The following is a 21461-nucleotide window of genomic DNA, read 5'->3' as shown; positions in this document are numbered from 1 at the left end:
GTATCAAGAACTCATTTCCTTTACATTGTAACATTCTCTTGTAAAGTCGACTGGATGAAGATCTTTCAGCCGGGTTTTGTGTATCACTCAAGAAGAAACTGCCAAATGAGGGACAATTCGTCGGAGAGACAAGTGTTCCTAAGAGATCCATTTGTGTTTGGGACTTTCAAGGGCATCGTTTGGCAGGTGTTTAGCAGTGTGTGTGTGTGTTGTGTTTTAATCCAGTTGGGAGTTCATAATGATAGGCTCTGTTTTTCATGATATATAATTTTTAAAGCTATTTGTTTAGTTAGAATTCCTGGGCTCTTTTTTTGGTTTATTTTTTTAAGTAAAGGTTAATCTTGATGATATAGAGTGTAATAGTCTTTCTAAAATTTGTGGGCTGATCACACTGCTGTCACAATAATGTTAGCATCTGCTCTCTGCTAAACGTGTGTATACAGTGTATTTGGAAGTTTAGAATTGATTAGACTAGAGGATTTTAGGAGTATTGGGGATGGGAAGGTGGGGGTAGGAGAAGGGAATGTGGTAACTGAAAATGTAGACCATAGTGTAAAACTCAGTTTCTTAGTTTAAATAAACAAATTGATGTCTAAACTTTTACTGTGCATTTGATTTAATTTTTATAGTAACTGTATCTTTTTTTGAACCCTTTTTTTGAGTTATCCCTAAATGAGCAGTTAAGCAGCTGAGTTATCCATGTTATCTTTGAAAAAAGAACAATTACCAGGGTCACGAAATGGATTCTTCTTCAAAATATTATACAATGAACTTGGATTGATTTGTTAGAATTAGACCCTGAGGGATCAGTTTGTTTATTGCCATTGTTTTCTTCTTGTTACTAAAGCCTGTGTTTAAACAAGTAGTCATAAGCTCAATAGGTTCTTAAATTCTCTAGATCTTTTGATCATTTGTAAAATTTAGGAACTGGGTTGGCTGGGAAACAAAAAGCATGTCTTTTCTGTCACAAGCTAAACTACATAGCAAGAATACAGGTTCAGAAAAGAAAGGTAGTAAAAGCAGAAACTAATAGATGAGCAAATGTTAGGCTCTTCCTATAGTATTAGATTATAAAACTCTTCTGAAGTAATCAATAATTTAATATAAATTCTGGATCTGTCTTATTAATTCATGCAACTTTCTTTTCAAGAAGCACTTAAAAATCTGTTAAATTTAATTGAAAAAAAAAGGTTTGAATCATGGGGTACAGTGGATTTGTTTTACCACTAAGGTTTTTGATCGATAGATATTGTAAATTAATATAAGAAAATATTCTAAATCACAATTAACAAAATGAGCTTTTGGAAAAGCCTTAATTTTATAATCACTTATCAAAAATCAATTATTTTAACAAATATTTTTCCAGGTGCATGCAGTTTGCTTTAAATTTTTAAATGATTAAAATAACTAAAAGTTGCTGGTCTTTACTTCTCTACTTCTGATTCCATCACTATTCTGACTTTTCTCGTTAAGATCAATCTTTTTTATTATAACTTTTTATTGACAGAACATATGCATGGGTAATTTTTTTACATTATCCTTTGCACTCACTTCTGTTCCGATTTTCCCTTCACTCTCTCCACCCCCTCCCCTAGATGGCAAGCAGTCTTATCCATGTTAAATATGTTATAGTATATCCTCGATACAATATATGTGTGCAGAACTGAACTCTCTTGTTGCACAGGGAGAATTGGATTCAGAAGGTAAAAATAACCTGGGAAGAAAAACAAAAATGCAAGCAGTCCACATTCATTTCCCAGTGTTTTTTGTCTGGGTGTAGCTGATTAAGATCATTCATTTTGAGGGAGCTATTTTCTATCAGTGTATGAGGGACTTATGTAACTATTTCTTCCATGTATTTAGAGAATAGGTTGAAAGTGTTATTTTTCTTAATGCCACACATTAATTTGTTGTACTAACAGTTCTCCTTCACTGCAAGCAACTGTAAAGAATTACAGGAGTGATAAAAATGTCTCAAAAAAAATAAAATGAAAGTTTACCTATACAACTCTTCAAGATAATATTTAATAATAAAAGCATAGTACCTTGAAAATGATAGGTATACAGTAGTTTTTGAAAAGTTGCATATATGCACATTTTTCTGTTAATGTAGAATCTAGAGTTTCTATAAATATAGATTATATTTGAATTCTCACAGCAAATAAAAAGTAGATTTAGCCTAAAAACTAAAATGACTTTTAAAAATCCAAAACTTAAACATACCTTGAGCAAACAGTTTTCTTTTTAATTCTCAAAGTTATATAGGGTAATATTTCGTATAATTATGGACAAACTATGATTTATGCTACCTAAATTTTTGAGGGGTATAAACAGACTCATGTTATGCTATCAATAAATTATAAAGCGCTGAAGAACAAAAATTATGTTGTTTGATCTAAGAAAATCCAAACTTTGGATGTTTTTACTTGCACAAGATTTATGTTTTCTATTGAAAAAAATATAAAAGACTACACAGTAACAATGTTAAATTCTTTATATTATGGAAGTTAATATTATTTAACGTAAGAAGAAGTCAGATATAGTAGATAGAGTTGGCCTTAGAAACATCAGCATTCAAGTCCAAATCCTACCTCTATCATATATTGGCAATGTGACCTTGACAAGTCACTAGAACTCTTAGTACACCCAGATACCTTGAGTTACAAAGAAGGTACTGACTTGTATTGGTACAGGAATTTTCTTAATAGATACTCCCTATAGCAGTGTAATCACAGTATGGTGATATTTGGAAATACAACATATATCATAAATGAAGTAATATAACATAGAACAGTGAATAAAAGCCCAAATTAACATGTTCCTGTTTTGATTTCATAGTATTTAAAATAGTATTCCCAAAGGAGTGTGATATAGAAAGAAGAGTAGAATATGGACTAATTGGAGTTGTAAATGCATCCAATACTAAAGCAAATCATTTTACTTTAAGTTTGCTCATCTGGAAAATGAGGAAAATAATATTTATGTCTCTGTAGAGTTATCATAAAGAAAATGTTGCATTAATATTAAAGCACTTCATGAGACAGTAAAGAAGAAATTCACAAAGACATTAAAGTGAAACTAAATATCTCAGAAAAAAATATTTCAAGATGAAGGAAATCAGATAATTATTTAATAAGGCTACGACCTATAGTAGCACATTCTCTAATGGTCCAAGAGACAAAGAAAAATAATTAAAACAGAAATCAAAGTGGAAAAAGGAAGAATTTATGCCCTGAGTAGCACAAAGAATTAGTAGAATAGAAAAACTTGAATCTCCTGTGCAAGATTACTGCAACAGAATGAGAGAATTACTTATTGGGAATGCAGTTATAAAAATGAAGGACAATCTGGAAAAGTATGGAAAATACAATGATATTTTATTTTATTTTTAAACATTTTCATATGAGTCGTGTTGGGAAAGAAAAATCAAAACAAAAGCCATGAGAAAGAAAAAGCAAAAAAAAAAAAGAAAGAAAGAAAGAAAATATTTTGTATCCATATGCATTCAGACTCCATAGTTCTCTCTGGATACAGATGGCATTTTCCATTCCAAATCTATTGGAATTGACTTAGATCACTGTATGACTGAGAAGAGCTAAGTCTCTCATAGTTGATCATTACATAATCTTGTTACTGTGTGCAGTAGCATTATCAGTGAAGCAAGACAGGCTCTAGTGGGGAAAATGAGGTAGGTGACCTTACACAGATCTCCCTCACTTAAATCCAATTCTCTTGCATGACATGGCCTCACCTCCCTGAGGTCACAGTCCTCTCTGAGGACAAAGGACAAGCAACAATAGCATCACACATAAAAGTCTTTCCAGGTTTTTCTGAAATCAGCCTGTTCATCATTTCTTGCATTAGAAAAATCTTATTCCCTTACATTCATATAGACATAACTTAGTCATTCCCCAATTAATGGGCACTCAGTCAATTTTCAGTTCCTTTCTACCACAAAAAAAGAACTGCTACAAACAATTTTTCCACATGGGGGTCCTTTTCCCTCTTTTATGATCTCTTTGGGATAGAGACCCAGTACTGACACTGCTGCATTAAAAGAACCGCACAGTTTTATCACCCTTTGGGCATCAAGTCAAATATAATGATATTTTAAAACTACATTTTTAGTTTACAAGCAGAACAAATTGATCTCTGATGTATGAAGAAAATTTTAAGATTCCAGATGACTATTACAAATTTCTTTAAAAAGCTGTACATCACAATATAAGAAATATTACACAAAACTTTCACAGGACTTCTAAAAACAAGGGTTAATCTAAAGCATTCAGAAATCTCTTCCTCTAAACTCCTCCTCCCCCCACTTCACCAAAAAGCTATAAACTCCACGATACTGTGTTGTTAAATTTGAAATTTCCAGTTACAAACAATAAATTTGGCAAGGGATTGGATGATAGAAATTTAAATGGAAATGAATTTTCAATAACAAGACCATTCTGTACAAACTAGAAATGACAGAAAAGAATGGAACAAATTCCCTCAAAGCATAAAAGTTCGATGTGCAGTCCAAAATGTCATACTCCATAAATCAAAGCATGGGAAGAAATGAAAAAAAGGATTTTCAATAATAAATATTTGTAGCATTCTGAAAATAGATAACAGATATGAGCATATTATCCTCTTTACAATTATATCAGGTAACATAAACATATGAAAGATAAGTAAATAGAGTCACCATTAAAAGAACATGATACAAAATATTATCCATTGATGGATAATATAAACAGAAAAAAAAACCTGGAAAAAACACTTGACAAATTTTACAATAATAAAACAAAATAATAGTAGAGGAACTATTAGATTCTTTCTAAAAGTACATAAATTGATAAAGGTAAAGGTGTTAATTGGAGAGAAATGAAGATGGAATAATAGGATTTAAACACTGTAAGCTAAATATTACAACTTGCCTAGATGTAGGCAAATGATTTTTTTTCCTGGGACAAAATGGCAGAATAGATGGATTCCTAAAATAGGAGAAGGAAAGGTGAAGATGGAAAAAAAAATGTTTGATATACCTAAATCAACTTAATGGTAAGTAGCAAAGGGATAATCACTCCTATAATTTCTTTGGAGGAACTATAAGAGAGTAGGTAAAAGTGAAAAGGAAACAGATTGAAAGAAGACCAAAAAGTGTAAATCCAAATTCAGTGGGGGGAGGGAATCCTATTGAAAAGCAACTTCATGTAGTGAGATATATTTGGTAATGGACATTTGATACCTTACACTTTAATCTTCAGAGAGACCACTATCTTTAGAGATTGTTGTAACCCTAAGGATTGCATGCTGTCTTAGGAGGGGGGGAATAAGAGGCATGATGGGACAGCAGACATCCAGAAAATGAGAGAGTATGGACTCAAAAAGGAAAATTCAGGACAAGTTCATGATGGAATAAGGCTTATAAATGAACTTATGATCAGGGACAATAGGAAATATCTACCCGAGGCAATACTTCTATCCACACTAACTTTTATAAGAATTGTTACCTCTAAGAGTAAAGAAAATAAAATACAAGCTAGAAAAAGGCAAGATCTACAAGGAAATAACTGAATTATTTTTAAAAAGAGGAAACAACCAAGCAGATGAAAAAGAAAAGTAATTAGATAACTAGGTAAGGGAAAGAAAAAGGGAATTAGTGACAACTAAAACCTTAAAATCAGGGAAAAGAGTGACAGATGGGAAAAAGGAAGGCTCAAGAATGTGAGAAAATTTCTTAGTTAGAAATAAATTAAGTAATGAAAGAAAATTAAGCAAACACAATGGAAGAGATAGGTAAAGAAAAAGAGGAAAAAAAACAGAAAAAAAGCATTACCAACAGATGGAAAAATTACATCTCTTCCTCATAACCTTTAAAATTCAGCAATCCAATAAAATGAAAATGTCAGATTAGATTAAAAAATACACAAAATCCTGCCATGTCTTGCTTATGGGAAACACTTAAATGCAAAAATACAGCAGAAATCAAAATGGGATACTAGAATAACATTTATTTTGTATCACATGAATAAATAAAAACCACAAAAGTAGAAATCAAGCTACTGGACAAATCAAAATCCCACACTCTTAACATAGAGATAAGCAAAGTTATTATTCTGAAAGAAATCATCGAAAACAAACTAATAGAAATATGAATATTATATTCTCCAAATCCACTTGATTCATGCAGGAAAAAATGAACAGAATTAAAAGAAAATCGAGACAATAATAATGTATGATTTCAATGCTTATGTCAGATTTGCACAACTTTAATATATATATATATATATATAGAGAGAGAGAGAGAGAGAGAGAGAGAGAAAGAAAAGAGAGAGAGAGAGAGAGTATAGAATATCAAATCAATCAAATTCCAAAGTAGAGTTAAAAGATATATCGCATCTTCTAAATTGCATTGCTGAAGAATTATGTTTATTCTTCAGTACCGTATGGAACAACAATTGGCCATGTATTAGTATAAAGAGATAGTGCAGATAAAAGTTAAACTATAGAAATGGTAAACATATTCTTATAGGATATAATGTAATTAAAATAGCAAACAATTTCGAGTAAAAAACCCCAATCAATTGGAGATTTAACAATGAAATTCTAAATAGTAAGTATAGCGAAGAATAAATCATAGAAATAATGAATAATTATGCTTAAAAATGCTAATGATGAAACAGCAGGCCAAAATTTCTGGGATGCAGTTAATGGAGTCTTGAGTGACAAAATAATAAATAGTTAAATGAACAAACAAACAAATCAATAAATGAACGAAACAGAAAAGTAGAGGAATCATTAAATGAATATGAATTTTAAAAATAGAATAAACAAATCTGGAATTACAAAAAAGACGTTGAAATAAATTGGAAACAAAAAAACATTGTACACATGAGAAACAAAATTAAGTGTTTCTTTGAAAAGAATCACAGAATTGATTAATCTTTAGCCAGCCCAATTAAAAAGAAGAGGGAATAAAGTAAATAATAAAATGACAAAATATCAAATAAACAAGTTAAATCATAACTAGAACAAAAAGAATGATCACTAAATTTTCTTCAAAATGCATGATATAAGATTTGGCTATACGAGAAAGCATAAGAATATTTAAAAATACATGATTGATCCCTAATGACTGAAGAAAAATACAGATCTTAAATAATCTAGTTTTGGAATATGAGAGAAAACTTGGTGTAAAATAATTATGAAGGGGAGAGAAGGGAGAAAGGGTGGCGTCGGGTCCCCTCTTCACAATCTACAATCCTGCTTCTTTTTCTTCTCCGCTCCGGACATTTCCCCCTCCTCCCCGCATCTCCCACCTCTACTCCCCAATTGGAGGGGGACGGAGTTTTATACAAGAGATGCCAGTAATTTGGACGGGGGCCAGGAGGGGAGAGCAGGAGAGGGGGGGTGGGGGGAAGGAGGCCCCGGTATAAATAGGGAAGTAGAAAAAAATAAAGATGGAGAGGGAAGGGAGTAGGGGAAAGAAGAGAAGTTTGAAAGAGAGAACAGCAAGCAGTCCCGCTGAGGTTCTCAACAGCGTCCATCTCCACACTCCCTCCTCCCCTTCCCCGCTGTGTCAGTCTCTCTACTATTGGCCGAGCTGCCGCGGGGCCCGCCCTACCCCGCCCCGCCCCTCCCCGCCCCATTTCTCTATCGCTTATTGTCTCCCTCTCTCATTTAGAAAAATCTCTTTCAGTGTGTGCCCCGGAGCGAAGAAGACTGCAAGAGAGGTGAGAGAAGACAGGCGCACGCCATTCGAAGTCATCTTGGGGGAGCCGGAAAGCAAAGGGGGAGCCAGGTAAGCCCCAGGCCGAGGAGTTGAGTAATGTCTATTTCTCGGGGAAGCCTTGCGCTCTCCCTGTGAAGGAAGCGCGTTCTCGTGCGCTTTGGGAAATGCGATATAGCATTTACCGCAGCATCTCCGGGGGCGGGAGGTTACGGTTAGGGTTAGGGGGGAGTCGGGGAGTGGGGATGGGGGGAGGGGCTCAGCCAGCTACACTAGTTAGGCTTTCCACCTGGGAACCGAAGCTTGAATTTCTCCAGAAGCGACCTTGGCTGCGGCAGCCGGGACTCAGCGAAGGGCACGCCCCGCTCCGGCGTGCCCTCGCGGTTCTGGCCCCGTCGGCTGGTCTCCGAGGGGCCGGGACAGCTTGTCCCTCTCCTCCTCCTCCCCTGCTTGGCGCCTTGGTCTTGGTCTGGTCTCCATGCCCGAACTGAACGCGTAATCCCTCCGTGTCTCTTAGGCGTTTTGAAAAACGGTTCCTCATGTCTTTTCATGTCTCTAGTTTACATCGTCCCAATTACCCAAAATCTCTTTGCCGTCTCAAACGGGTCAGTGCCGTCCTATGGAGCAAACGGTGTTTGTTTGTTTGTTTGTTTTTGTTTTTTTAAAGAGGGGTAAAATCAACATAGGCTGCCTGATACCTGTGGATTGGGTTCTCTTCTCACATCTCTTCTTTCAAATGGGGCTTTATGGTGATAGTCTTGTTCATTCACTTTTTCATTCGTTTTAGTGTCTGCTGGTGCTTTCTGTTTACTTTCCATTTACATCTTTTTCTCGGCTCTGCTTATTCCATTCTCCGTCAGTTCCTATAAATCTTTCCATCCTTTGTATTCATCACATAGATGATTTGTGTTACACCATACTGATACTGTTACTCTATTTGTGTACCAAAATTTGTCCAGACATTGCATCTACCTTGTTTCCACTTCTTTGCCTGCACAGAAAGTGTTATTGATAAATATTTAGGTGTATGTAGGGATTTTTTTTCCCTATCAATAGCTTTTTTTTGGGGGGGGGCGACGTTTTAGTTACTTCACTTGCACAATTCCATGTTGCTTTTCAAAATGATGGGTTCTTCTATTCCGGCCCAATGTATCAATGCGCCTATCATTCCATCGTCTGTCCCAGCCTGAGAACTGCCACATGGTTTTTTCATCTTTGCCAGTTTGCAGGATGTGATGTGAAACCTCGGGGTTCTTTTGATATACGTTTCTCTTAGTGATTTGAAGTATTTTTTTTAATCAGTTAGTGCTGACCATTTATCTCTTAGGGAATGCCTATTTGTTTTAGATACATATATACATTCATATATGTAAATTATAAGTATATATATTTTACATATTTTAATACAAACCTTTATTACACAAATTTAATATTAAGATTCTCCCCCATTTGACCAGTTTCTTTTTTTATCCTAGATTCATTCATTTTGTCTGTGCAGATGCTTTCCAATTTCATGTATTCCCCGCTCCCTACTTCATGCTTTCTCATTCCCCCCTCCCTACTTCATGCTTTCTCATTCCCCCATCTCTTTTCATTGATTATAGTTTTCCTAACCATAGTTACGGAATCATATGATCTGCTTCTCATCTATATTTTTCTGATCATTTATATTAAGGTCACATATCCATTTAGAACGTATTATAAAGTATAATATATAGGTGTTGGTCTACAGTCATTTCTGCCAGATGATTTTCTAATTTTCTCTACACACGTTTTTGTTTTTGTGGTTATTGTGTATTTTTTTTTGCTCAATTAATTTTATTTTCCACTTTATCAAACTCTTACCTATTAGTATTAATTCATTATTTTCTAGTTTATTCCATTGATCTGTTTTGTTTTCTTTTTTTTAAAAAACCAAAAAACGAAGGTTTTGAAAACAGCTGCTTTATGATAGAATTTTGAGATCTGGATGTGCCATTCCACCTTCATGTTTACCTCAAAAACCATTTCCTTTGGTATTTTATTTTTGTGTTTTTCAAAATCAATTTTGTTTATTATTTTGAAAATTCTATAAAATATCTCCATGGCAATTGATTGCTTTTGCATCACATTGCAAATTAACTATGGAAATATTCTTTTTTATTCATTTTCAATAGTATTTTATTTTTCCAAATACTTTTTTATTATAACTTTTTATTGACAGTACATATGCATGGGTAATTTTTTTTATAGCTGTTTATTTACAAGATATATGCATAGGTAATTTTTCAGCATTGGCACTTGCAAATCCTTTTGTTCCAACTTTTTCCCTCCTTCCCCCCACCCCTTCTCCCAGATGGCAAGTTGACCAATACATGTTAAATATATTAAGGTATAAGTTAAATACAATATGTGTACACATGTCCAAACAGTTATTTGGCTGTATATAAAGAGTTGGACTTTGAAATAGTGTCCAATTAGCCTGTTAAGGAAATCAAGAATGCAGGCAGACAAAAATAAAGGGATTGGGAATTCTATGTAGTGGTTCATAGCCATTTCCCAAAGTTGTTTCCCTGGGTATAACTGGTTCAGTTCATTACTGCTCTATTGGAACTGATTTGGTTCATCTCATTGTGATGAGGGTCACGTCCATCAGAAGTGATAATCATACAGTATTGTTGTTGAAGTAAATCATGATCTCCTGGTCCTGCTCATTTCACTCAGGATCAGTTGATGTAAGTCTCTCCAGATCTTTCTGATGGTGATTTCTTACCAAACAATAATATTCCATAATGTTCATATACCACAATTCATTCAGCCATTCTCCAATTGATGGGCATCCACTCAGTTTCCAGTTTCTTGCCATACAGAGAGGGCTGCCACAAACATTCTTTCACATACAGGAAATGAGGCCTTTATTAGAATCTTTGACTGTAAAAATGTTTTCCCAGTTTATTGCTTCCCTTCTCACCTTGTCTACATTAGTTTTGTTTGTACAAAAACTTTTCAATATGCTATAATCAAATTTTTCTATTTTGTGATCAATAATGACCTCTAGTTCTTCTTTGGTCATAAATTTCTTCTTCTTCCACAGGTTTCAGAGGTCAACTATCCTATGCTCTTCCAATTTATTTATAATCTCATTCTTTATGCCTAGGTCATGAACTCATTTGGACCTTATCTTGGTGTCCGGTGTTAAGTGAGGATCAATGCCTAATTTCTGCCATACTCATCTCCAATTTTCCCAGCAATTTTTGTCAAATAGTGAATTGTTATCCCAAAAGTTGGAGTCTTGGGTTTGTCAAACACTAGATTATTAAAGGTATTGGCTGTTTTTTTTCCTTTGAACCTAACCTATTTCACTGGTTAACTAGTCTATTTCTTATCTAATACCAGATGGTTTTCCTAACTGCTGCTTTATAATATAATTTTAGATCTGGTACAGCTAGGCTACCTTCATTTGTTTTTTTATTTTTCATTAATTCTGCCTGGGTAATTTTTTTTTTTTACAGTATTATCCCTTGCACTCACTTCTGTTCGGATTTTTCCCTTCTCTTCCTTCACCCCCTCCCCAGATGGCAGGCAGTCTTATACATGTTCAATGTTATAGTATAATCTAGATACAATATTATGGGTGCAGAACAGAACATTTCTCTTGGTGCACAGGAAGAATTGGATTCAGAAGGTAAAAATAACCTGGGAAGAAAAACAAAAATGTAAACAGTTTCCAATAATTTCCCAGTGTTCTTTCTTTGGTTTTAGCTGCTTCTGCCCATCATTGATCAGTTGAAACCGAGTTAGATCTCCTCTTTGTCGAAGAAATCCACTTCCATAAGAATACATCCTCATACAGTGTTGTTGTTGAAGTATATGATGATCTCCTGGTTCTGCTCATTCACTCAGCATCAGTTCCTGTAAGTCTCTCCAAGCCTCTCTGTATTCATCCTGCTGGTCATTTCTTCCATTTCTTCTTTTTTTTTTTTTATAGCTTTTTATTTACAAGTTATATGCATGGGTAAGAGCACTTAAAATGTAAGTCATTATTCAAATATGAATGATTATTCCCACATAGCTAAATAATGTGAAGATCACTTGAAAATATATGAAAAAGGTTTGTGATTTTTGTCCTTGGAAAAAAAACCCTGAAACCCATGAATTGCAAGGTAGTAATATATCATTAAGAAAACAGTCTGTCTGGCGAGACTTACATGAACTGATGCTAAGTGAAATGAGCAGAACCAGGAGATCATTATACACTTCGACAACGATATTGTATGAGGACATATTTTGATGGAAGGGGATTTCTTTGACAAAGAGACCTGAGTTTCAATTGATAAATGACGGACAAAAGCAGCTACACCCAAAGAAAGAACACTGGGAAACAAATGTGAACTATCTGCATTTTTGTTTTTCTTCCCGGGTTATTTATACCTTCTGAATCCAATTCTCCCTGTGCAACAAGAGAACTGTTCGGTTCTGCAAACATATATTGTATCTAGGATATACTGCAACATATCCAACATATAAAGGACTGCTTGCCATCTAGGGGAGGGGGTGGAGGGAGGGAGGGGAAAAAAAATCGGAACAGAAATGAGTGTCAATATAAAGTAATTATTAAATAAAAAATTAAAAAAAAAAAAAGAAAAGAAAACAGTCTGTGATTTCAGTATCAGAAGTTGTCTTGGTCAAGGAACTCCTGGCACTAACTCAGATCTTAAAAGATAATCAGATAAGTCCTTGAGGGTTTTTGAAGGTTAGACAAGATATAATTTTGCCAGGATCACATGGCTTGTACATATCAGAATCAAGATTACCACCCAGGGCTTCCTGAATACAAGCCTAACTCTCCATCTATTATACCAAGTTATATTCATATGATATTGAGTGAAACACCAATTACCAATATTATGAATACTGTTGTAGACAAAGATTTATAGATTGCTAGGGAAATTCTTACATATTAATAAGACATAGACATCATTGTTTATCAAAAGTGTTTTTCTTCAAGTTATAGAAACAGTGTGATGCACTGAGGAGAGCATTGGGCTTAGGGCCAGGCCACTTACTGTCTTATTCTGTTTTTACTGCTGTGCGAGCTTAGACAAGTTTCTTGGTCTCTCTTTATAGGTGCTTGGATTTGGCCAGCTTTCCGATTCCATCCTTCTTGCTTTTGTCTTATACTATGATAAGTAGAAGCTGAATCAGAAGAAGGAATACAAATAATCACAAGGCACCATGCATTCAGCACCTCTGAATGACAACATGAATCTGCAGAAGAATGAGGTATCTCATCAATGTAGCTTCAATGTTTTCACTATTTACCCTTACCTTTTCTTCAAAATCTCAAATAACAAAATTGTGGAATTCTTACACTCCTCAATGTGAGGTCCAAAAAGACCCTGATCACTGGAGATAAAGAGGATCAGGGAGATAGAAAGAGTGCAACTGGTCCAAAAGTGTTCTTTGAGACTCTCCTTGTTGTATCAAATGCAGATCAAAAAAGCCAAAATGTTTCTGACTCTTGATACAATCCTACAAAGAGAAAAAATTATCACCTTTCTCTCATCCATCCCTCTATCCATTCATTCAACCCATATTTATAGTCTACCTGTTCTATGAGTCTATATGAAGCTCAGCTCTTTTTCAAATAGTAACCATGCTCTGGAACTCATAGTCTAATCAGAAATTAATTTCCCCATAAAATGACCAAGTTCCGAACTCAATCCCCTTTCCACACATAGATGGAGAGGAAGTAATTGACTATTGCCCTAAATGATGTAGAAGAAGTTTTTTCCAACAATCAGAGCTTTCTTAGTTTGGAATTAGGGAGCTATCTTAGATGATATTGAATTCTATCATGAAAGAAGTGAAAGCAGAGGTTAAATGACCACTTAATGGCATTTTAAATAACAATGACATCCATAGAATTCCTACTTATTCAAAATTATTGCAAATACTGTTTTAAGTTACCGATTTGATTAGATAATCACTGAGGGTCTTTCCACTATAAGGATTCCATAATGTGTGTTCTCAGATACAAACAGACCTAAGTACAGCAGAGATCTGGAATCCTGAAGTCATCATTATGGATTCTCTAGAAATTTGGGTGAATCTGTTTTGAATACTTAAGGTCTAGAATGTGAAAGCTGATGGGATCTTGGCTAACTTTCTGGTTAGCAAGAAGAGGAAATTCAGGTATAAGTGAGAAGAAGTAGGGAGCTGAATTGAGGAAGCCATTTCTCAAGATCAGTTAACCCTCAGTTTTCCCAGAAGTTCATCTTGTTTGATAGTCTTTGAGCCACTATCTTTTACCCACTGCCCTCCCTAGAATCCTGATTATCTTGCTCAGATAAGAGATTGTAATTTAAAGTCAGGGAGGGATCATTGTCTCTCTGAGTCGAACTCCTTTTGATGAATTACAAATCCATAGTGTTTCCTTTGTATGGTCGGATTTATGAGACCCTGTCATGGCTGTCTATTTTGCCCTGTGTTTTTAGTCTAAGTTATTGCTGACCTTTATCTTCTAAGTTCTTTACCTTATTAAATTTTTTACATAGGGCTGGTACTCCAAGTATCTAACTAACCATGTATGAAATGAATTTATCCACCTACAGTTAGGCATTCTTTGGAATCCACGTAGGTGAGAGACAGCTATCTAGTCCAAATCCACTATAAGATTTGACAAGTAACTCCTCAGATGACCAAGCCTTTGTAACATCAGAACAGAGAATAAGAGTGGATGTGGTGAATCTCATTGTGGATTACAAGTGAAGTGTTTCAGATGGAGCTGGAACTTTCCACTTTGAGCCAATCTAAGGAAGATGAAGGGAGTTGGGTGAGTTTAGGGCAAAAAAATGCCAAAAGAGATGGTCAGGGCTAGCTGAGAAATATTCCTAGAGAGCTGCTATATAACTTCCCAGGTTAACAAGTGGAACCACTTCAGATGCAGGCAGCAAACATTTACTGTTCACCTAATTTTAGGGTTATGATTAAGGGATACATATGAATTTGGGTCTAAAATTGGGTTTAGGTTCCTATTCACTCAAAATTAGACCAAAAATAATTAATGAAGGCTATCTTAAGGTACTTTTTGAGAAAGTAGAGGCCATAAGCATATCCTTCTGGGCAGAATATTTTGTTTCCTCGTTGCTGTTAAGATAAGGCAGAGAAGATACTTTGAGCTTTAGGTTCTGACAACCATCCTGGAGTAGTAACAGCAAAAAAGAGAGAGAATGTGTCATTTGCTTAATTCAGATCTTGATTGATGAATGAACTTAAATTCAAGAGACCTATGTTTTAGGTCTCTTTTTTTATATGTTATATGAGTCTGATTCAATGATTTCCCAAGTTGGAATGAGAATAGAATGAGAGGGTTTCTAAAACTGAACAATATAAGCCCAGTCCTTGTGTAAACCATCAATGATGAGGAAGCCTTTTCCTCTTTCACTCTCTGGGTCCACTTAATCTTCTGAAGCCATGAACCATGGCTGAAATAGTTCTAGCAAAATGATCAGTTCAGTTTCTGAGCATGGATTGAAGTTTTTTCTGACTTCCTTGGCTCTCAATCTACCTATTTTGTATGTACTTTTCTATATACACATGATACTCCCTTTACTGGTAGATTTTAGCTCCTTAAAATGAGATACTTCTTTTATTTTGGTAGTGATATATATTACTGTTATTGCATCAACCTCCTTTAGCCTCTCAGTATCAAGTCTTTATGTCTCAAAAACATCCTCCCCACACCAGTCAGTGATTTTCCTAAAGCATAGGTCCAACCATACCACTCCCTGAGTCAATAAACTCCAGGGAATGCCTGTTATCTTCAGGATAAAATAGAAAATGCTCTGACATTTAGAGCCTTTCACAAGCTGGATCCAATCAATTTTTCAAGCCTCATATTCATTATTTCCCTTTCTGTATTTTACAATCCAGACAAATGGACCTACTTGCTGTTCTTCCTCTATGAAGGCCCCGTCTCCATTCTCCATCTTTGTCCTGACTGTGCTTCCCTTCTAGAATGCTTTCCTTCCACACTCTTCTTGGTTTCTTTGGCTTTCTCCATCTTCACTCAACTGTTCCTTTCTCCAGGAGACTGCTCCTCATGCTACAGGTGCTGGTGCCCTCCTCTCTATGGTTAATTTGCATTTATTTATTAGGTGTTTTTGAGATTCATATTTATCATGTCTCCCTACACATCTACATCCTACAGAGACTCTCCAGAGTGTAAACTTCTGGAAGATAGTTTTTGTCTTTGTAGTTGCAGAATTAAGCATGAAAACCCTTTATAAATACTTCATCAATGATTCACTGACAGAGTATTTTCTTGACTTCTTACCCCAAATGCCAGGGGCATTCTCTCTCCTAATAATCTTAATCTTATTTTGTTTACTTGTTAACTCTGTCATTCTCTGTCTGTTTTTCTTTCTTTTCCTTTTTTCCTTTCTACCTATCTTTCTATCCACGTTATCTCCTGTTATAGAATGTGAGCTTCAAAAGGAAAGGAAGTATTTAATTTTCTTCAAATGTCTGGAATACCATAAAAGCTTAGCATAGTACTTTGCTATAGTAAATGCTTAGTAATTGCTTCTTGTTATTCTTCAGAATAATCACAAAGGGCTTTTTATAATGCTTTAATAATCACTAAGAATTTTCCTCACAAAGGCCTCCTGGAATATGCGGCATAGCTGCTTTGAACATCATGACTGCTGAAGAAATCATCTCTTATTTGATCCTACAGAATTGTCTCCTACTTAAACTCACAGAATAATGATGAATAATTTTAAAAGTATATTAATCATTGCAAAACCCTTTGCTCACAATGACCCTATAAAGTTAGAAGCACATACATCATTATCCCAATCTTACAAATAGGGAAATTGAGTTTCAATGAGAAAAAGGGTCTTCTAAACAGACGTTGAATTCAAAAACAGATATCCCAATGTTCTCTCCATTTCACCACATGGCCCTCCACAAGGATAAATATACCCATTTAAAAAATGAGCCAGGTTAATTCATATTAGTTTCAGTGAACTCTCAGAGTTGACTCATCACTTACTTTGATCATCTCTAGTGCTTCCCAGATCTACTATTATTTATTAGTATTAAGAAGTTTATGCCCTATCCATTCCCTCTCTCCCCTTTCCTTGCTAAACTGTTACAGTGACAACAATCCAGCAGACAAAACATTCTAATTTGCATTAAAAACAAAAGACCTTGACGGGGAATGCACAAGGGAAGAGATATCACCTTAATAAAACTGTCTTTCTCTCCCTATTGCCATCATGGGACTGGGAATACAGAAGGTATGCTGTTGTCTTTCGGTATTTTTTCAGTTGTGTCTAACTCTTGGGATTTTTCTTGGCCAAACTATTGGAATTGTTAGCCGTTTCCTTTTCTGTCTCATTGTATAGATGCGGAACTGAGGCAAAGTGAAATGACTTACCCAGCTAATAAGTATTTAAAACTGGATTTGAACTCGGGTCTTCTTGATTCTAGGCCCAAAACTCTCTCCACCGAACCATCTAGCTGCCCCATAACAGGTATATACAATGCTTATTGAATAATTTGAAATTGCTGATCTGCAACATTCAGTACCAACAAATACCCATGTTCTCTGTATGTACACAAACCACAGCCTCCACATGCTTAGTAAATGGCTTTTTCTTTATAACTTATGGTCAAAGATGTCATTGTCTCGAAACCAAATCATTAAGAATTCTGAATGAAGACAGGTGATCTGCTCATTACTAATTTTTCTATTGTTGGGACCATATTTGAAATCCTGGGAAGGCCAGTGAATATCTGTAAAGCCTCAAGTGTAGAATTCCATGTTTATTGGACTGCTGTCCTCTGACATAATTCTATAATGTAGCAGAGACATAGCAGAATCTTTCCGCCAGCATTGGAAAATGAGGATACAATCAGTAAAAGAAGATGTAATTTTTAACAACCAAGAAAGAGAAAAGGGATATTGAAAACTATAGTATTGGCATGAGATTGAGGAATCACAAATAGAAGTTAGCTCTAAGAGTAGGTAGGATGGCTCTACAGTTTGCCTTATAGTCAAATTATCTGGAAATGACCATAAAGGATCAGTCCTTGTCGGAGAGCCAACATCCCTAGATTCAAGATGATGAGGGATTTGATGATTGTATGTCTCTTCAGAGGTACCTCAGTGGGTTTTGAGGTAAAGGTATGCCTCTGTCCCTCCAGACACTAAACTGTCCCTAGGAAATGAAAAAGACAATTGCATGTTACCATGAAATGAAAGGCTTTCATGGTTTGTGATTTTCCATCATTTTCCATGGTATACCCTTCTGCTGGATAGCAGAATGACTCCATTCTAATCCGGATCTGAACAAGAATGATCTCTAACACATGAGTGAAAAGCAGCCTGTTTGAAGACCTCCATTAATGGGAAAGGCATTGCCTACTGTGGCAACTTGTAAGTTGCTGGAGAGCTCTCACTTTTAAGTAACTTTTCCTTACCTGGAGTCAATGACCGAATCTCTCCTTTGCCATTGCCCCTAGCTCTGACTTTTGTCCTTGAAATGCATACACACATGTGTACACACACATACACAATCTAATCCCCCTTTCACATGACAGACTATAGTAATTGAAGATAGCAATTATACTTCAACGCCTTTTTGTCTTCTCCAAACCATTCTGATTTCCTAATAATCAACCAATTAAGATTCATTAAGAATCTGTTATGTTAAGGATAATTAAAAATATTAGAACTGAAATGCAAAGATAGAAGTGAAATAATCATCTTCTCTATGGATTTTGCTTGCTTTGGGCTTTGGTGATCTCACTCCTGGTCACATCTCTCTTGACAGTTCCAGCTTGCCTTTGTTTTTCCTAAAATGTGTCCTCACAATGTATTTAGAAGAGAAGAAGACAATTCCCTGGCACCCAAAGAGATGAGAGGTTCCTTCTCACATATAAAAGACATCACCATTCAAAGCATTGGAGAATTTGCTCTCTTTCATTGGTAAAAATGTATATTTCTTTTGGGGATCCACTGGAGAACAAATCCAACTCTATAACTTATTTTTGGACAGAAATCAGATAAAAAAGTAATTTAGGTAGGAATCCATATCATTGACATGAAGGAGCAATGAAGAGGAGATGAAACACTACAAAGGATTGAACCATTAGCATAAGATGTTTGTATATTTTACAATCTTGCTTCCCAAGAACTATTTCAAGAGTTTCTAATATACTATCTGGATACTTCCCAAATACTGGAGCCTGATGCAGTCACTTCCAGGATGAATACTACTTTTAATACTTGGCATTCTTGAACCCATCCTGGAATTCTTGCAGATTGTATTATAGACTGGCAAAATCTGTATTCAACCTATAGTCATGTTGCACTTTTACTGAGAAATAAGTCCAAGTGTTCCTGGAAAATAAAGAAGGGACATTATGATGGGAATGATGGAAGTACAGATGAGCTCTTCCAAGGAACTCAGCACCTTAGACAGAATGGATGCTCAAGAAATCACATTTGATTGGATTTACAATTTCAAGTCTAGCACTCTCTCCACCATACTATGCTATCTGCAAACGTGTTTGGCTAGGACCTTGCAGGCCAACTAGTATGATCTGTAGCAGAATAGGATTTCTGTCTAACATTCATGACGAGTGATTATATATCCTCTACCCTTCAATGATAGGTCATTTTCTATTTCTTAAGGCAATCCATTACTTATGAATAGTTCTAGCTCTTAAATTCTTTATCTAGTCTGAAATTTGTTTTATTCACCTTTTTCTCAGTGTTTTTGGTTCTGCCCTTTGAGATGAATAATTGTCCATAAATTGTTTTAGCACTTTTTTCTAAAGTCATTCTAGCTCATTTTCAGGTTCTCTCCTTATGTACCAAAAGTGAATCACTTTGAAGGGTTATCTGCCATTGGCTATTTAATGTGGGTGACTTGGGAAAAAAGATAATACTCCTGGAAAAAAAGAGTTTTTTATTGATTATAATGTGGTTGGAAAGTCAAGCTCTTATTTTACTAGTTTGGTATCCCTATGAATGAAATGAATTGTGAGTCATTGAGAACACTCTTTAGGATTAACAACTTTTCAGGTAAATAGTATCAGATTTCTCTCTCTTTCCTTCCTTCCCTCCTTAAACTCTTCCCTCCTCTCTCTCTCCTTGCCTCTTTCCCTATCCCCCCTCTCTCTGTCTCTCTCTGTGTGTCTCCCTCTCTTTCCCTTTAGATGAATATTACATCAAAAATGATGATGATACAACTGAGATTGTCTGCAAAGACAGTGAAGCTGAAGAAATTCCCAGCTTGGGGAGTGACTTAGTTCCCACCCTCTCCTATAGTCACATCTCTAGGAATGATGAGTAAGGATAATTTGTGATGTATGCATTTAGAAAACTTCAATACACTATAAAGCAACCCTGCTTTGATCAATTTAAATAAATTAATTCTAGTTAAATACAATCCAGGCCAATCTAATTTAATTCAATACAATTCAGTAATTTCATTAAGTGCCCATTATGTGAAAGGAGTTGTGCTGTGAACTTATGAAGATAAAATTAAGTTATCCCTCAAGGAGCTTGCACTTGACTATGACTGTTCTCAGGTACCTGTGTAACATAAAGCCACTAACACAAACATGTCCCCCTTCACAAAATGTATTCCTTCTAATTTTAGTTGCTTAAATTTTGTTTCTCCAAACCCTTTTTAATTTGAAACAACAAGAAATGCAGATAGCATTTTCTGAGTTCCTCCTCTCTGTCACTATATTAATTGTAAATTTCCCCTTTAATAGATTTAAAAAGTAATTCATTACTTTCTCTTCTGATTGAAGTTGAAGTCATGAAACTAAGAGGAACTTGTCTGGGTATACAGCTTGCTAATTTTCCTTGTAGTAATTTTTTTCAATTAGTTAACAGCTTACCACAACAGTTAAAGATCTATGATCTATGCTCTTGTGTTCCTTTGTTTCTCTTTATTATAATGTAAGGTGTTTCAGTAAATATCATATCTATTGGTTAACTATTATTCAATAATGTTGATGGTTATTGCTTTGTAAACAGTTTGAGAGTTGGTACTGCTCATTCTCTTTTAATATTCCTTTCCCCCCCATTATTTCCCTAGAGATCCTTGACTTTTTGTTTCTCTCAATGAAGTGTATGTATACATAATTTTTTTATTATATTGACATGGCTTGCTTAAGCATATTTCTCAATTATGTATACATTTCTCAATTTGTCTTTGTCTACGAAGAGTATTATATATATATATATAATTTCTACATGTACTTTGGCAAGTAGATCTCCACATATATTATATAACATATATATATTATATAAATAACATTTGCCCTGTTAAGAAAAAAAATTCATTTATGTCTATTTTTCTTTTTTTTTTTTGAAGAAGAGATTTAGAAGGTCTTTTATTACAAAATATACATAAATCAAAATCAGAATTATTTCTTGATGAATTCATCAGTGTGGAATTATCTCTTACCTTTTCTTTTTATTTTTTAAGCTTTCTTAATAGCTTTTTTATTTACAAATTACATGCATGGGTAATTTTACAGCATTGACAATTGCCATACCTTTGTTCCAATTTTTCCCCTCCTTCCCCCCACCTCCTCCCCTAGATGGCAGGAGTTCAAGTATAAATTAAATACAAAATAAGTATACCTGTCGAAACCGTTATTTTGCTGTACAAAAAGAATCTGATTCTGAAATATTGTACAATTAGCCTGTGAAGGAAATAAAAAATGC

The 21461-nt window shown here is 35.0% G+C and overlaps 1 long non-coding RNA gene across 1 annotated transcript in view; it reads left to right on the top strand.

The window, feature by feature from the left end:
- Positions 1-21461, top strand: part of LOC127539079 (uncharacterized) — a 675724-nt gene that overhangs the window by 21229 nt on the left and 633034 nt on the right. The window lies entirely within an intron of this gene.

Source organism: Antechinus flavipes, chromosome 5 (genome assembly GCF_016432865.1).
Source record: "Antechinus flavipes isolate AdamAnt ecotype Samford, QLD, Australia chromosome 5, AdamAnt_v2, whole genome shotgun sequence".
NCBI classification, from domain to species: domain Eukaryota; kingdom Metazoa; phylum Chordata; class Mammalia; order Dasyuromorphia; family Dasyuridae; genus Antechinus; species Antechinus flavipes.
The sequence above is the reverse complement of the archived record's forward strand: the minus strand, read 5'-3'. Positions and strand labels throughout refer to the sequence as shown.